The sequence below is a fragment of the Hippocampus comes genome, unplaced genomic scaffold (genome assembly GCF_001891065.2).
Source record: "Hippocampus comes isolate QL1 unplaced genomic scaffold, H_comes_QL1_v1.1 scaffold132, whole genome shotgun sequence".
Lineage (NCBI taxonomy): Eukaryota > Metazoa > Chordata > Actinopteri > Syngnathiformes > Syngnathidae > Hippocampus > Hippocampus comes.
The window spans coordinates 3,381,644-3,396,831 of NW_017805467.1; the positions used below are offsets into that span (position 1 = coordinate 3,381,644).

Here is a 15,188-nt window from a genome sequence, read left to right on the forward strand (position 1 = left end):
TGTCCATGCCGTGGTTTGTCTTGTGTTGTAAGTAGTGTTCTTGCTAATTTTGTGTTGCTTATTCTTGCTCACGACTGGATTTTTCTTGTTCTTATTTATTTCCCTGCCTTTTACAAACGCTTTTAGTTAGGTTTTCTCCTGGCTTTGTTCATCCAGCGATCTAATTTGTACTCAGTTTCACATAGTTTTTTTCTGTAATAAGTTTTTTTTTGCTGTAGGATTATTTTTGTCCCGATCTGCATTTGTGGAATCCGTCTCTGTTCCGGATTAGTTCAGAACTTTACACATACAGTATTGTACACAAGAAAAATATTACAGCACACCACTGGACAAAAATCTCACAATATGTATATAATATATAATATGAATACTGAAACAATGATGATCTTGTCTTAATCTACTCCTATTTACTTACTGTGATATCTGAGCCTGATTTTTTTTTTTAAATTTGAGGGCCTGTTTAGTTGAACACAAATCTTTCTGTTCTATATTTTTTGTACACCCCCAAAATTATAACCCCCACCCAAAAAAACGCTGATCAAGCTCGAACATACATTTTCTTCAAACAAGTGTGGTTTGCTCCCCCCAAAACTCCAAAACAAAGAAAAAAAACAAAGAGGAAAAAAAAAGATTCCACTTGAACCGCCTCCATTTACCCTGCAGGAAGAACCTCTCGAGCAAGCGGGTTACCTGCAAGCAACACCACCGAAAAGTTTGAAGGGGGAATAAAGTGAAACACAGAACAGTGCTGTGTTGATGCAGAAAAAAAATCAAAAGGAACTCCTTTCTGCTAAATAAACAATATCAGCAAAAAGAACACAAAAAGTTTTCTAGCGGTTAAAAGGACCACATCAGGCAGACAGGCACTTTTTAAAACAATGGAAATACCACACGGTTATTAAACAGTTTTCCACCAAACAGACATGGCGGCACGCGTGTTGAACTAGAGGATCTCTGGGTGCAGCTCCCCGAGCAGACTGCTGCATTACTTCTCATCCATCCATCTAATTATTCCCTCAGAAACCTGAAATTTGAAGATACAAAAGACCGTCCCTATCTGTCACAGAGCGCCATTGATCTTATTGAGAGAAAATGTGGGTGTAGTGGAAACCCAATTTAACTTGTGCCATTAAATTCCACACAGCATTATTCACATAGCGAATTGACAGATATCTGCAAGACGTTTCTTTTAATCTTCAACCGTTGTTGAAGAAAAAGGAGGGGGGGGGGCTTGGAGGGTGGGGGGCTGTACATTGCAGGCATCGCTCCCTTTTCCCTTTTCCATATTTGCAGTGAGGTTAACAAAAAGGCGATTGAAGTATGGAGAAAAAAAAACAACATCCCACCTAACTTGTTGATTATTAACAATGCGGATGGCAAGATGGATGTGTTTTCAGTGGCTCACGAGTATTTGGAATTTGTCAGTATGAAAGGAATGAGCGCAGCAAGCTTTTATCAAAGTCATGTAAGCTGATCAATTCCACATGCCAGCCTCCAATTTGCACTTCTGTTTTTGTCAATATGTCCTCATGATTTTCCTAATTATACAAAGCGTTTGGAATACTTCGCATACAGCCGTGAAACATAAGCTAGAGTGGATATCGAGTAACTGTGTGTGTTTGTTCTCATCCGTTACCCAAAGGATTCGACATTGACAGTCATGACGGATAATCATTCCCGTTCAAAATAAAATGTTCAGCTTTTAGTTTAAATGTTGAGGCACACAACCACTAGTTTAAAAAAAAGAATATATTTAATTTTACTGTGTTAAAGAAGAATTTGGCTAGAATGTTTGGAAAAAAAATGTCAGATTTTATTTTTGGAGTGGTCGGTGTGATGGCTATGGTTTGACACTAAAATGTTTTGCATGTTGTGACACAAAAGTTCTGGAACTTTTCTGTTGCTCTGAATAATGGCATAGATGTTCTTTATTGATGGTGATATGGATAGCGCATTTCCATCTAGTAGCAGGCTAACCATTATGTTTCATTAAATTACTCAAAGACAACCAAACCAAACATTTTATACACACAGTATCCTTAAGAAAAGTCCTTTCACCAACTCGATGATGGAGGTTTGGTTCTCAGCCTGTCCCTTTAGAAGTGATGAAAAGAACAAAAGTGCTGAAGTGAAGCCATTGGTGGCCGTCTTGTATTGAGAATCGTAAAACGCACTTAACACAAATACATTGATTTCACCGCAGCGTATTCACTTTATTTTCTGTCTCGACGGTGAAAATGCCACAATGTGTGGCATACAGATGTACCAATAAGTCTTGGAGAAGCTTTAAAGCCATGTTGAATGCAATTATACATTTTCTCTTAAATCATGTAATGTATCTAAAAGTCTTAATCAAAGATTCATACAGTCAGAACCATGAAAAATGAAATGGAAGGAAAGTCCATCAACAACAACAATAAAAAAAAAACCAAAATCGCTGTGAAATGTAAACCTAATTTCTATAAGTCATGTTTTACTATACTGTACTGAGAAAATATACTCTGAATGGCCGATGCAGCCACAGTGATGACAGTAACAGTGGCAAAGCAAGATGGCTGCCCTCTGGCTTCAGCTGCAAGAGGCGACTGGCAGTCCAGGCTATTATTGTAAGTCCCTGATGAATGGGCTCCTCCCTCTAAATTGTGGGCTGGTCTCTTGGGGTGAAAGGGAGAAAAACAAGAATAGAATAGTAAGTTATCAGCCCCAAAAGATGCTGGCCCACCGGGCATCTGCCCTGTACAGAAGATGGCCGGTCCATTCTTGCTAAATATGAAATGTTTTAAATCTGTAAATCACTAATCTCTAAATCTGTAGACTTTAAATCACGTTGACAATATTCCTAGTACTTCACAATATCCCACTACGGGTAAGCTATTTTTGGAAAAGACCCACAGGCTACTCATGTGGTCCTTCGAGGCAACTGGTTATTTTCAATTAAAACCCAATCCTGTAAACGCCATACAGGAAGGTCTGGCTCTGTGTGAATGTATTTACATTTATTTTAAGTATGGCATGCTCGTTGGATGGCTAAACAATAAAGAACAAAAACCAAACCGGCATGTCAAGGAAGACATGAGAAACGAAAAGCGCTTTGTTACAGTTGCCGCTATTGTGAAAGAACTAAATAAATAACGATGTACTGTATTGGATTGTATTGTATATATGACGAGGCCGATACTGGAGGCTTGGAGCGTCAGTGTGGAGTCTCGCGGTATTTGACAGCTTTCCGAGAATGCTACCTTGTTTACATTGGTGGCACGCGGGTCAGGAGTTTGACTGCTGCTGGCGGGCCTAGCGGTCGAAGTGCCTGCCTGCCTTTCACAACCTCACTGACGCAGGAGCGGCAGCGGCAGCGGCAGCACTTTCTCTGCCGTCCCCCACAAAACCCCCCTCAAAAAAACTTTTCAGCGTTTCGGCAACGCAGCAAGAGGCCCTGTCAAGGCGACTCCCCCACTCGTGCCCTTCGACAGGAAAGGGAAAGTCCGAAAGGAGACGAGCACCGTAACAATCAGTGGCGTGTCAGCGCGTGAAGAAGGAATAGCTTAGCAACAGAGTCCTGCTTCCTGGTAAGTCCTCACACAGCTGACCATGAATTTAGCACAACTACTTTGGAGCAGCTAAGGCGCTGTTTCTCAACTTTTTTTTCCCCCGATTTGTATGCACAAGACAAGGGACGGCGCAGTTGTTAGTGTTTCACCGATGTTGCCACAGTCGATGCTTATACGCGAGCTTCATATTTGGGAAGAAAAAAAAAAGTTTGAGGGAAGTTCGTCAGCTAGCTTAGCCTGCCCCAGGCTAGCATGTAGCAACCCTAACTTTCACTGCATTCAAGTTCGTCGGACTTGAGGCAACTAATGTCACTGTCACTTGAGTACGTTACTGTGTGCTTCCAGTCAAACATGGTCGGGCGCGACTGACGGTGCTGGATACAGTACAGTATTGCAGCAACTTCATGAATCCAGGCAACAGATTTAAGAAGATGCAACCTAAAATGCGTAGGTTATGTGGTGTATTCCAATGACTTTCCACACCAGTTTAAGTTTTAAGCTCTTTTTAAGACATGTCTGACTTTCCAGAATAATGTGAGGTTGCATTCTAGGTGATTTGTTGGGCGAGACACGCTTTTGTGTGGTTATTGCCAGGGCTTCAAGAAGCATATTATGCATCTGTCTCAACTAACTCTCATTCAGACAAACTCGTTTTTACAGAGCTGCTCACTTGAAAGAACATCAAATAGTTAGTTACTCGTGTAAGTAAAAAAAAAAAAAACAGTAAATAAAATATGGAGAGTCAGGTTCATAAATAGTTGGAGCTGTATGCACAGTGAAAAAACAAAAAACAGTTGTCCAAATCAAGAACACTCTCCAGGAGGTAGGTGCATCTGTCTAAATCAATGATTAAGAGGCAACGTCACCACATGAAATACAAAGGTTTCACCACAAGGTGTAAACCATTGATGAGCCTCAAAAACAGGAAAACAGGAAATTTAGTGCTTGCCAAGAAACTTCTAAAAGAGCCTGTATAGTTCTGGAATTAAATCTTATGCACAGATGAGACAAAGAGCTACTTCAGGGGTGCCCAATACGTCGATTGCGATTGGCCGGTAGCTCCCGGACTACTCCCAAGGCGGTGTAGAGGGAAAAAAAACCCTCAAACCAAAACATTTGTGTGCCTGTGTGCGTGTTATTAATATGATATATATTTGTGTTACTGCACCCATAGCATCCTATCAGTCTCACTTTCATGAAACGTATTAATAAAATAGCAGGTCACCTTTGAACCACGGTGGCGCGTGACCTGCATCACCGGAAGTTGTTAGCAGCAGTCTGGAATTGCAGCTCGCGATCAGAGCTGTTGCGCTATATCTTTTATTGTTATTATTATTCTCATTCAGAGTTTGTTTCATATACAATTCACTGAGGGCACTTGCAAAGAATTGGAATCTGGACTGCCTGGAGAAGAACTTTAAAATGGTACACGTGAGCTACGATCGTTAAAATGCTGCAAAAGTGCGTCACATGCCTCCGCGTCAGGTCTGTACTAAGGTAGGCAGTGATTTGCTTTTCACCAACTCACAAACTTTTGTGTCTACTTTATTTTTCTGTTTCGTTCATCTGAGGGGCAGTTATGGCTATTGCTCATCAGGGTAAGTGCGTGCGTGTGCGGTAATGGGTTGATCGAAAAATGTATATATCTGGTCAAAAAAGGTTGGGCACCCCTGAGCTACTTGTACCACAATGAGTGAAAGAGAAATGTTTAGAAAAGGGAAGGAACTGCTCAAGATTCAAAGCATACCACACCATCAGTGAAGCATGGTAGTTATAGTGTCATGGTGTGGGCATGAATTGGATCTCTATGTAAAATTTATGATGTGACTGCTGACAAAAGCAGCAGAATGAATTCTGTAGTGCTTTGGGCAAGATTATCTGCTCTTATTCAGCCAAATGCTTCAAACTAATTGGACGGCGCTTTACAATGCAGATGGACTAGGACACAAACATACTGCAAAAGCAAGCAGTTATTAAAGGCAAAGAGGTGGAATGTTCTGCAGTGGCCAAGTCAATCACCGGACCTGAATCTGATTAAAAACGTTTCACTCGAGAAGACAAAACTGACAGAAAAATTCCCCAAAAACAATCAAGAACTGGAGACGGCTATAGCAAGGCCTGGCAGAGCATGACCAGAGATTAAATCCGGCATCCGTGGCCTTGAGACTTCAGGCTCTCCTTGATTACAAAGGATTTACAACTAAATAAACAAGTTGCAACAATAAAGTTGAAAAGTGACACAATCTGATTCATGTTAATTTGTCCACTTACTTTTAGTCCTGAAAAAGTTGGAGCCACATCTAGAGAATGTCGTAATTCCTACACCGTTCACCTGATTTGGATGTAAATACCCTAAATTTACAGCTCTAAGTCTGCACTTAAAGCACATCTTGATAATTTCATTTAAAATCCATTGTGGTGTTGTGATTGGCTGGCAACCGGTTCAGGGTGTCCCCCGCCTTCTAATCGGAAAATGGATGGATGGATGGATTTATCCTCACAAGTGTCGTGGGGCGCGCCGGAGCCCATCCCAGCTGTCTTCGGGCAGTAGGCGGGGGACACCCTGAACCGGTTGCCAGCCATCGCAAGGCACACACAGACGAACAACCATCCGCGCTCACACTCACACCTAGGGACAATTTAGAGTGTTCACTCAGCCTGCCATGCATGTTTTTGGAATGTGGGAGGAAACCGGAGTACCCGGAGAAAACCCACACAGGCCTGGGGAGAACATGCAAACTCCACACAGGGAGGCCGAAGCTGGAATTGAACCCGGTACTGGACCATCGGGCCGCCCTTGTGAGGATAAAGTGGTTCAGAAGATGGATAGATGGATGGATGGATGTGGTGTTGTAGAGAGCTGAAACACTGAAAATTGTGTCAATGTCCGGATGAACCTGAACATATCTACTTTTAATTTGAATATGTTTGTAGGTAATTTCAAAGATGAATTGATTTACATGAGATTTGCATTATCAGACAGCTCTTTTAAAAAGATCCCAATGCAAGAAGTAATGTTTCACTGTGACAAATATTATGGAAGTTATAACTGTTTAAAAGCAATAAAAATGCACAAATTCCCGGTCAGCGTCTTCATTTAAAGTCAGTGGTGGCCGAGATTTTAGGTATGACCTTTTATGGTTGAATCTGAGTTTGAAACTTCCATAACTTTAATTGTTTTTCTATTTTCAAGATGGCACCTATCCCATCTGACAAGAGGTTGGGGTACACCCTGGGCTGGTAGCTCGGAAAGAGAAATGCATTTTTGTGGAGAGAGAAATGCATTTTCCCCACCAAGTTGGATTTGTGGCCTTTTTAATCGTCACTTATATATTGGATATCCGCTTTGTGGCCATGCAAGATGAATAAGGATGGTTAGATCAGAATCCGTGTGTTTTTGTTTTTTTCTTCGACCATGTTGTCACCAGGCAGTGCTGGCTGCATAATGAAACCGTACTGTGTATCTGTTTAAAGGGAAAAGACAAAAGGGGTGTCAATGTCGAGGTGGTCTAAGGTTCTGTTGCCTTCAGCGGTTTTACACATTTGCACTTTATAAATTGTTACTGATACATATGGCAGCTGCAAAACGGTATCTGCATACATACATGGTAGAGAGAGGCTTTTTTTTTTTTTTTTGTTTTTTGTTTTTTTTTTGGTATGGACCAATTTGGCAGGTGGGTGCCGATTGTTTTATTTTTTTATTTTTTACTTCATCCTATCAAGTTCTCATTCCTTTTCACCATCATCCATGTAACTCTTGCGCTTTGCTGGGCAGTTAAATGTTCATTGTTTTACACCAGACTGCACTATGACAGTAATTCATCGTTGTCATCGCTGTCAGTGTTGTTTGCGTGTATGTACAGGTACTGCACATGGTATGCATGTGTGCAAAGCTATAGCTCTGCTTTTAATTAAGGGCACAGGCCATATTTGAAGATATACTTGTTTGAAATGGTTTTGGAATCATAGCTTGTGGCACTGTTAATATAGGCGATTAGAATCACAGGTATTCTCTCTTCGCGCTCGGTCCTTATTCCCCGCGAGGGGTGGTGGCCCGCTGTATTTAAAAATTGGTTATTGGTTTGATAGTCACGACAGTTGGGAACAATTGCTTTCAAGTATGAAGTCAAATGCTTGAAAATGGTATTCATGTTGCTGTTCTCCACTAAAGATTTCAGCATTTATACCATCACATTTGGCAATGCTAGAGGGGGATGATTCAACAAAGGGTGAGTGGGAACTGACATACCTTGTTGACCTAATAATTACTCACTTCTGTGTTGCCACATTTGATCATCGTCAAAGGCTCTGTACAAGCTTGAGTCTTCCCGGGTCGTCATGAACACTGGCCGGCTCAGTGAAGTTGACTGTCAAGTAGTGTTGTCATGAACCGGATGAACGACAATGGCTGCCAAATGTTTGTATCAGTCTGTGTTTTTCAGCCAGAACAAAATGGTTTTGAGAGAATATCATTAAGCTTAACCCTACTAGAAGATGCGTGCAACAGTGTTTTTTTTCCCTCTTTTTAAACATAGCTTAAAAAAAAGCACATGGAAAGAAGAGCTTTCAAAATTAGTCAAATTCTTGTACCTGTATATTATTGGTAGGGATGCTGAGTAGAATTTTTTTTCAGGAGAATGATTGGGTCACGGTTATTTTTTTCCTCTTTTTTTTTAGTTTTTGGTCTATTCTGTATTTGACAAAACCATGCAGTTGTAGTGTCAGCTCTGCCTTAAAGTGTTTTACTGTTTTGGGTTAGACCAAAATTTCCACTCTTGGTGTGGAGAAATCTGCATGCTGGACCCAGAGCAGTGATTAAGTGTAATGGAATTCACCAATTCTCTCTGTTTCCTCAGAAGTTCCCGTTTTAGCCCTGGAGCCAGTCACTCTACTGTGTTGAGGATTAGATGAGACATTTGTCATCTGACCACTTGAACCTAATTTTTGCCCACATTTATATATATTTTTAAAAATCTAAAACAAAAATATTAGCTCCCTACTTTCACAAAGCATATTTGGAGATGCGTCCTGAGGCCATTTTGAGCTACATTTAACACCGTCTCTTGGATGATGTCAAAGACCATGGCCAGGCATTGCACAGAACTGATGCTGGCAAAGGACCACCGCAAGGTTTATGCATCCTTGGTGTTCCAACTTTCCAAATGGTTCAGTTTCAAAATGAAGCATTTACATATTACATGTGGTTGTTGCCTTTCCCAGAACAATTTAAAACCCTCTTTCTTTTTCCGTCTCTGTATGGTTAAAGTTTAGAGTAAGGTCTTTGGCAATGAGAGTGCTATTCAAGCAGCTTCTTAGGCTCCCTTGAAACGGCCCCTCTTCCTCAATAATTGTGCATCTCTCTCTTTCTTCTTCAGTATGGAAGGGTCACGGATGTTTCAAGCATTCAAATAAGACGATGCCTTGCAGCCCCTTGTGTTCCGTGAACATTTTTAACATCGCCGTGGAACTGATGCCTTCTCATACCGGGCTCACTGATATTCCGCAGGACTACAAAGACATGCAAGCACAAAAAATACTGACCTTGGACCTTGTTTGAAGTTAATGAAATAGTTTGAGTGCTGCTGGGTCATTTTCTGTCATGACCACACTCTCTTCGATGCAGTATTTTCGAAATCTATTCATTTTTTTGAAGTCCTGTATCATCAAACTATATAACTATAACTATATGTAACTATGTATTATATGCCTTAGAGGTGTGAACCCATGGTATATAATGGATTAGTTTAAGGGATGACGTGTATGGTTAAGATCAGGGGTGCCCAACCTTTTTTGACCAAAGATCGACTTTTCAAGTAACCGACCTCACGCGATCGACCCGCTACCGCTTGTGCACGCGTACACACATGCATGCCATGATGAGCAACAGCCATAACGGCCCAGAACACAAATAAAGTAGATACAAGAGCTTGTGAATTTGTAGCTCACATGTATCATTTAAAACAAAACCATGCAGTTGTAGTGTCAGCTCTGCCTTAAAGTGTTTTACTGTTTTGGGTTAGACCAAAATTTCCACTCTTGGTGTGGAGAAATCTGCATGCTGGACCCAGAGCAGTGATTAAGTGTAATGGAATTCACCAATTCTCTCTGTTTCCTCAGAAGTTCCCGTTTTAGCCCTGGAGCCAGTCACTCTACTGTGTTGAGGATTAGATGAGACATTTGTCATCTGACCACTTGAACCTAATTTTTGCCCACATTTATATATATTTTTAAAAATCTAAAACAAAAATATTAGCTCCCTACTTTCACAAAGCATATTTGGAGATGCGTCCTGAGGCCATTTTGAGCTACATTTAACACCGTCTCTTGGATGATGTCAAAGACCATGGCCAGGCATTGCACAGAACTGATGCTGGCAAAGGACCACCGCAAGGTTTATGCATCCTTGGTGTTCCAACTTTCCAAATGGTTCAGTTTCAAAATGAAGCATTTACATATTACATGTGGTTGTTGCCTTTCCCAGAACAATTTAAAACCCTCTTTCTTTTTCCGTCTCTGTATGGTTAAAGTTTAGAGTAAGGTCTTTGGCAATGAGAGTGCTATTCAAGCAGCTTCTTAGGCTCCCTTGAAACGGCCCCTCTTCCTCAATAATTGTGCATCTCTCTCTTTCTTCTTCAGTATGGAAGGGTCACGGATGTTTCAAGCATTCAAATAAGACGATGCCTTGCAGCCCCTTGTGTTCCGTGAACATTTTTAACATCGCCGTGGAACTGATGCCTTCTCATACCGGGCTCACTGATATTCCGCAGGACTACAAAGACATGCAAGCACAAAAAATACTGACCTTGGACCTTGTTTGAAGTTAATGAAATAGTTTGAGTGCTGCTGGGTCATTTTCTGTCATGACCACACTCTCTTCGATGCAGTATTTTCGAAATCTATTCATTTTTTTGAAGTCCTGTATCATCAAACTATATAACTATAACTATATGTAACTATGTATTATATGCCTTAGAGGTGTGAACCCATGGTATATAATGGATTAGTTTAAGGGATGACGTGTATGGTTAAGATCAGGGGTGCCCAACCTTTTTTGACCAAAGATCGACTTTTCAAGTAACCGACCTCACGCGATCGACCCGCTACCGCTTGTGCACGCGTACACACATGCATGCCATGATGAGCAACAGCCATAACGGCCCAGAACACAAATAAAGTAGATACAAGAGCTTGTGAATTTGTAGCTCACATGTATCATTTAAAACAATTTTCTCCTGGCACTGCAGATTCCCATTCTTTGTCAGTGCCATCTGTGAATTATACGAATAACAAACTTTGAGTGAGAATAATAAAAATAAAAAAAGATATATGGCAACAGCTCTAATCGCAAGCTGCAAGTGCAGACTGCTGACTTACGGTGATGCAAGTCACGTGCCGCCGCCGTAGGTTAAAGGTGACCTTTGTTGTATTATTTTATTTTTTCAGCACTTTTTTGTGAAAGTGAAACTGAGAGGATGCTAAGGCAGAGGAAAAAAGTAGTGTTTCCGGTAACCCGACCGACCGAGAATTTCTATGTCGGAAAAAAAACTTTACGGTCGGCATTTTTTTTTCAAACAACCCTCTACATTTTTGTGTAGAGGGTTTACGTCGGTGCAAACTCTTGCGATATTCACGTTTGAGCGCATGCGTCGTTTGCCCTGTCGTCTTGTCAACGACATTGAATCATAGCGGCGGCCGCGATCTCCGACGACAGTTTAAACCGCGTTTTCTGTGTTACAGTCGCATGCTCGCACCATAATGTTAAGAAAATCCATTGATGTATCGAAAAAAATTCAGCGAACTATTTGATGAGCACCACAGGGCCGAGTAAAAACCGAGGGCGGAGGAGGACGGCGGAGGCGGCGGCGCGCCCCAGCCCCGAGTCTTGAGCGGGGAGTAAACTAAATAGGTGGCGAGCGGGGGTTCAATGTCTCCTTGTTTTATGTTTTATGGTTATTTTGTTTAAATTTTTGATGGAAAAAAAAAAAAGATTAAAAATAAAAAAAAAATTTGTCCGACCTACCGACCCTATGCTGAAATTTCATGTTACCGGAAACACACTATCTATTTTGTTTGGCCTTAGGGTGCACTGTGCAATAACAAAAAATATAGAATATTATTTGCGCGCACACACACACACACACACACACACACACACACTCTCTCTCATATCATTTATTTATTTATTTATTTTCATCTATTTTCCCCTAGGACCCCCCCCCCGCGATCGACTTGAGACCAATTCGCAGACTACCGGTCGATCGCAGTCGACTGGTTGGGCCCCCCAGGTTTAGATTCTGTATATATGTAGATTTTGTTTTACTCATTGCTAATAAATAAATAAATAAATAAATAAGGCGATATTGCTCATGACAACAAAATCTTTCCGTTGAGGCTAGACTCTAGCGCCTGTCATTGGTTGCCGGCGATGGTCAGAGTTGGTAGTCAAACAGAGAAACGAGGGTTGCACTGCAAAGACGGCTGAATTTCTGGCACTCGTTCCCGATGCTCATTAAACTCAACATAAGATGCTGTTGTTCATCATGTTAGTGTTGCTTGCGGTCAGTAGAAACTGAGGGAAATGCTGCTGTGTTCTGCCAAAGCCAAATTGGCATAATTCAAACAACAGTGGGATGACAGCGTTCACGCAGTATCATCAATTTTGATTTTAGATCACTCTTCAGTTGTCCCTTGTCCCTCTCAATCGCTTTTGATTATCCACCAGGGAAAAACAAAAACAATCTCCCGAGAATACAAATCCACTTTCACCAAATGATTACAAGATGCTGGGTGCCACCGTAAACACTACATCAGTGGCAATGAAAGGATGTATTTGTCATGAGATGAGACGAAAGCAAAATGAATTTTCCACTCATGAACACATTGAAACAGAAGGTTTTTATGAGTTGGTGTGCTGTGGGCGTTTGGTTCAGCCTCACCGCAAACGGGGCCTTCATGTTTCATGTGGAATTTGGAGCACAATGCTGTAAATTAGTACGAAAGTATCTGTTTTTGACAGGCTGCTTTGTCCAGTCCCGCTGCAAAGAGCTGGCGACATTTCCTACTGTCTGCTTCCACGTCTTCCTTTATCCCTTTCACTATATTTTATTGAGATTTTTGTGATGATCTGAGATTATCATGTTTTTGTTGCTCTTGAAACCAAAGATCAAGGCGCATGGGATTTGCTTGTTTTTTTTTTTAAATTATAACTGGACTGTGTATTTATCGTGCAGAATCTGTTATTTTAAAATTCATGGATATTCTGGGGGCAGTGCGAAGGGCGACTGGTTAGCACGTCCGCATCAAAGTGCAGAGGTGCAGGGTTCGATTCCGGCAGTGGCCTTCCTATGTGGAGTTTGCATATTCTCCCCGTGCCTGTGTGGGTTTTCTCCGGGTACTCCGGTTTCCTCCCACATTCCAAAAAACTTGCACGGCAGGTTTATGGAACACTCTAAATTGTCCCTAGTTGTAAGTGTAAGCGCGGATGGTAGTTCGTCTATGTGTGCCCTGCGATTGGCTGGCAACCAGTTCAGGGTGTCCCCCGCCTACTGCCCTGGCATAGACCCCAGCACACCCGTTACCCTCGTGAGGATAAGTGGATTAGAAAATTCAATCTTTCCATTACTTTCCAGTTTCTTGTCCAGGTGTCTTGAATGTGCCTCCCTCTCTTCAGAGTTTGAGTTTTTTTTTTTTTTTTTTTAACGGCAAGGTCTGGCAGCCAGCTATATTTGTCCTGTCGAAATGTCTTTTATTTTTTTATATTGTTGCCTGCTGTGATCTGAGCATGGGTGCGGGGGGTTGTCTCGAGGCCGGATGTTATCAAATCATCCATTCTTATATATTGTTCCAAATCATCCGCTCTGCTTTCTAGCTCTTCAATCTTCTTATCCTTCTCTTTGAACACAGCTTTCGATTGTCGCACTACCTCAATTAGAGAAAGGTGCCCCACCTGTTGTTTCGCCACATTGCTAAAGATCCTCTGGCATGAAGCTCAGAGACTTTATAACTTAATCCATATCCTCTGCCAGGTTCTTTGTTGCCATGTCATCTGTTGTTACCATAATGTACTTGCAAAAAAAAAAAAAAAAAAATATATATATATGTGTGTGTGTGTGTGTGTGTGTGTGTTATATATATAAAAAATCCGTCTCGAAAATGGTTTTGCTAGTTGTCAAGAAAATGTCTTAAATCTTCAAAAATAGCAAATCCTGTACATTGAAGCATTACTTTCTTGTAAAGTTCAACAACTTTATAAGGAGCATGGATATCAAAAGTCGGATTCGATTAATGATATTTGATGGATTGGAAGAGTGTCTAACCGGCAGCCATCTTGCCTATGTCTGTTTTATATATAATTTTATCCACATGTAGGCCTATATTAGGGCTGGGCGCAAATTCAATTTTGATATATATATTGCGATAGACGCGTGATCAATATCAGTCGAAAATGCCTTTGATAAAATGTTCAGCAGAAAAAAAAAACAGGACGCAAATTCTAATGCCAACATTGTGCGTGTTTTGGGCAGAGACTACAGCGTGGCACTAGATTTGTGCCACAATTAGAAGTATCGAAGAGGAGATTTTGAGCTCAAAAGCATGTTTTAAGCACAACTGACTCTGGACAAGAAGAAGCAGCAGCTAAACCGGCGAAAGCAGTGCATGTGTGTGTGCCTATAGCATTCTCGCGCAGAGCGAGAGTGTGGCATAGGTTTGTTCAAATAAATGACGAGTTGTCTCAGGATAGCTTACAATAAGATGTCATTGTACATAGTAACATGATGAAACACTTCCGGATAGATATGTGGTGAAGCAGTCAAGGAGTTACCTGTCTTAAACATGCTGTATTGTGCTCGTGTTTGTCATGACCGACCCTTCGATTCTGAAGTTACAATCAGACAAATAAAATATGACTGCATTTCGGCAATAATGATAAATCTCCAAATGCCTTGAAATTCTGACAAAAATATTTTGAGCATGTTTGAGTGTTCTGCTGCATGACTTCTTTTATTTGGAATGGCTTTCTGCCAAAGGTTGCACTGGTGCAGTTCTCAGAAATAGTTCACTTTCAAGGGAGCCGGGAATTTCTTGAAGGATTTCCAACTAATTTCTTGTGCAAGCCCGGCGCACAATTACATTTATTTTTTTATTTTTTTAGCCTTTCTTTCTTCACACTGTCATCTTGGGTCAGGGGACAAATCCCCCCCCCCCCCCCTCATTTTACTGCGGTTGCACTTTGAGTCACAGCAGATTCTCATTTTGGCCTGAGGCCTTGGGGCCTGCGGGTATTGAATATGGAAGAAGAGTGTCATAATCATCATGAGCAGTGTGTCCGTTAGGATTCCCAGTTGTGGGTCCAGTTTGTTTTTGAAAATTGCATCAATCGAAATTCTCTGAACTGAAGTGCCCTTGAAGTGAACCTTTTATGACTGAAAATGTAGTTATTGATCACTGATTGTATTTGTCGAGATGAGCGGCAAATGCTTGCGAACACAGCAAATATGGGGTTTTGTCAGGGTTCGTCAAAGGTTGCAAACATGTTCGCAAACCGTTTCACTTCTCAGATAAAACTTTAAGTAGTTCGTTATGCACGCGTTGTTTTGGTAACAGTGGCAAGTGTTTGCAAACAATTGTAAGCATTTGGAA

General features: G+C 41.2%; 1 protein-coding gene across 1 annotated transcript in view; it reads left to right on the top strand.

The window, feature by feature from the left end:
- Nucleotides 1–3,240: 3,240 nt before the first annotated feature.
- Nucleotides 3,241–15,188, top strand: part of nek7 (NIMA-related kinase 7) — a 72,017-nt gene continuing 60,069 nt past the window's right edge. Inside the window, exon 1 of the mRNA XM_019875335.1 lies at nucleotides 3,241–3,566. The gene's annotated coding sequence lies outside the window, so the exon portion shown is untranslated. The remainder of the gene's footprint in view (nucleotides 3,567–15,188) is intronic.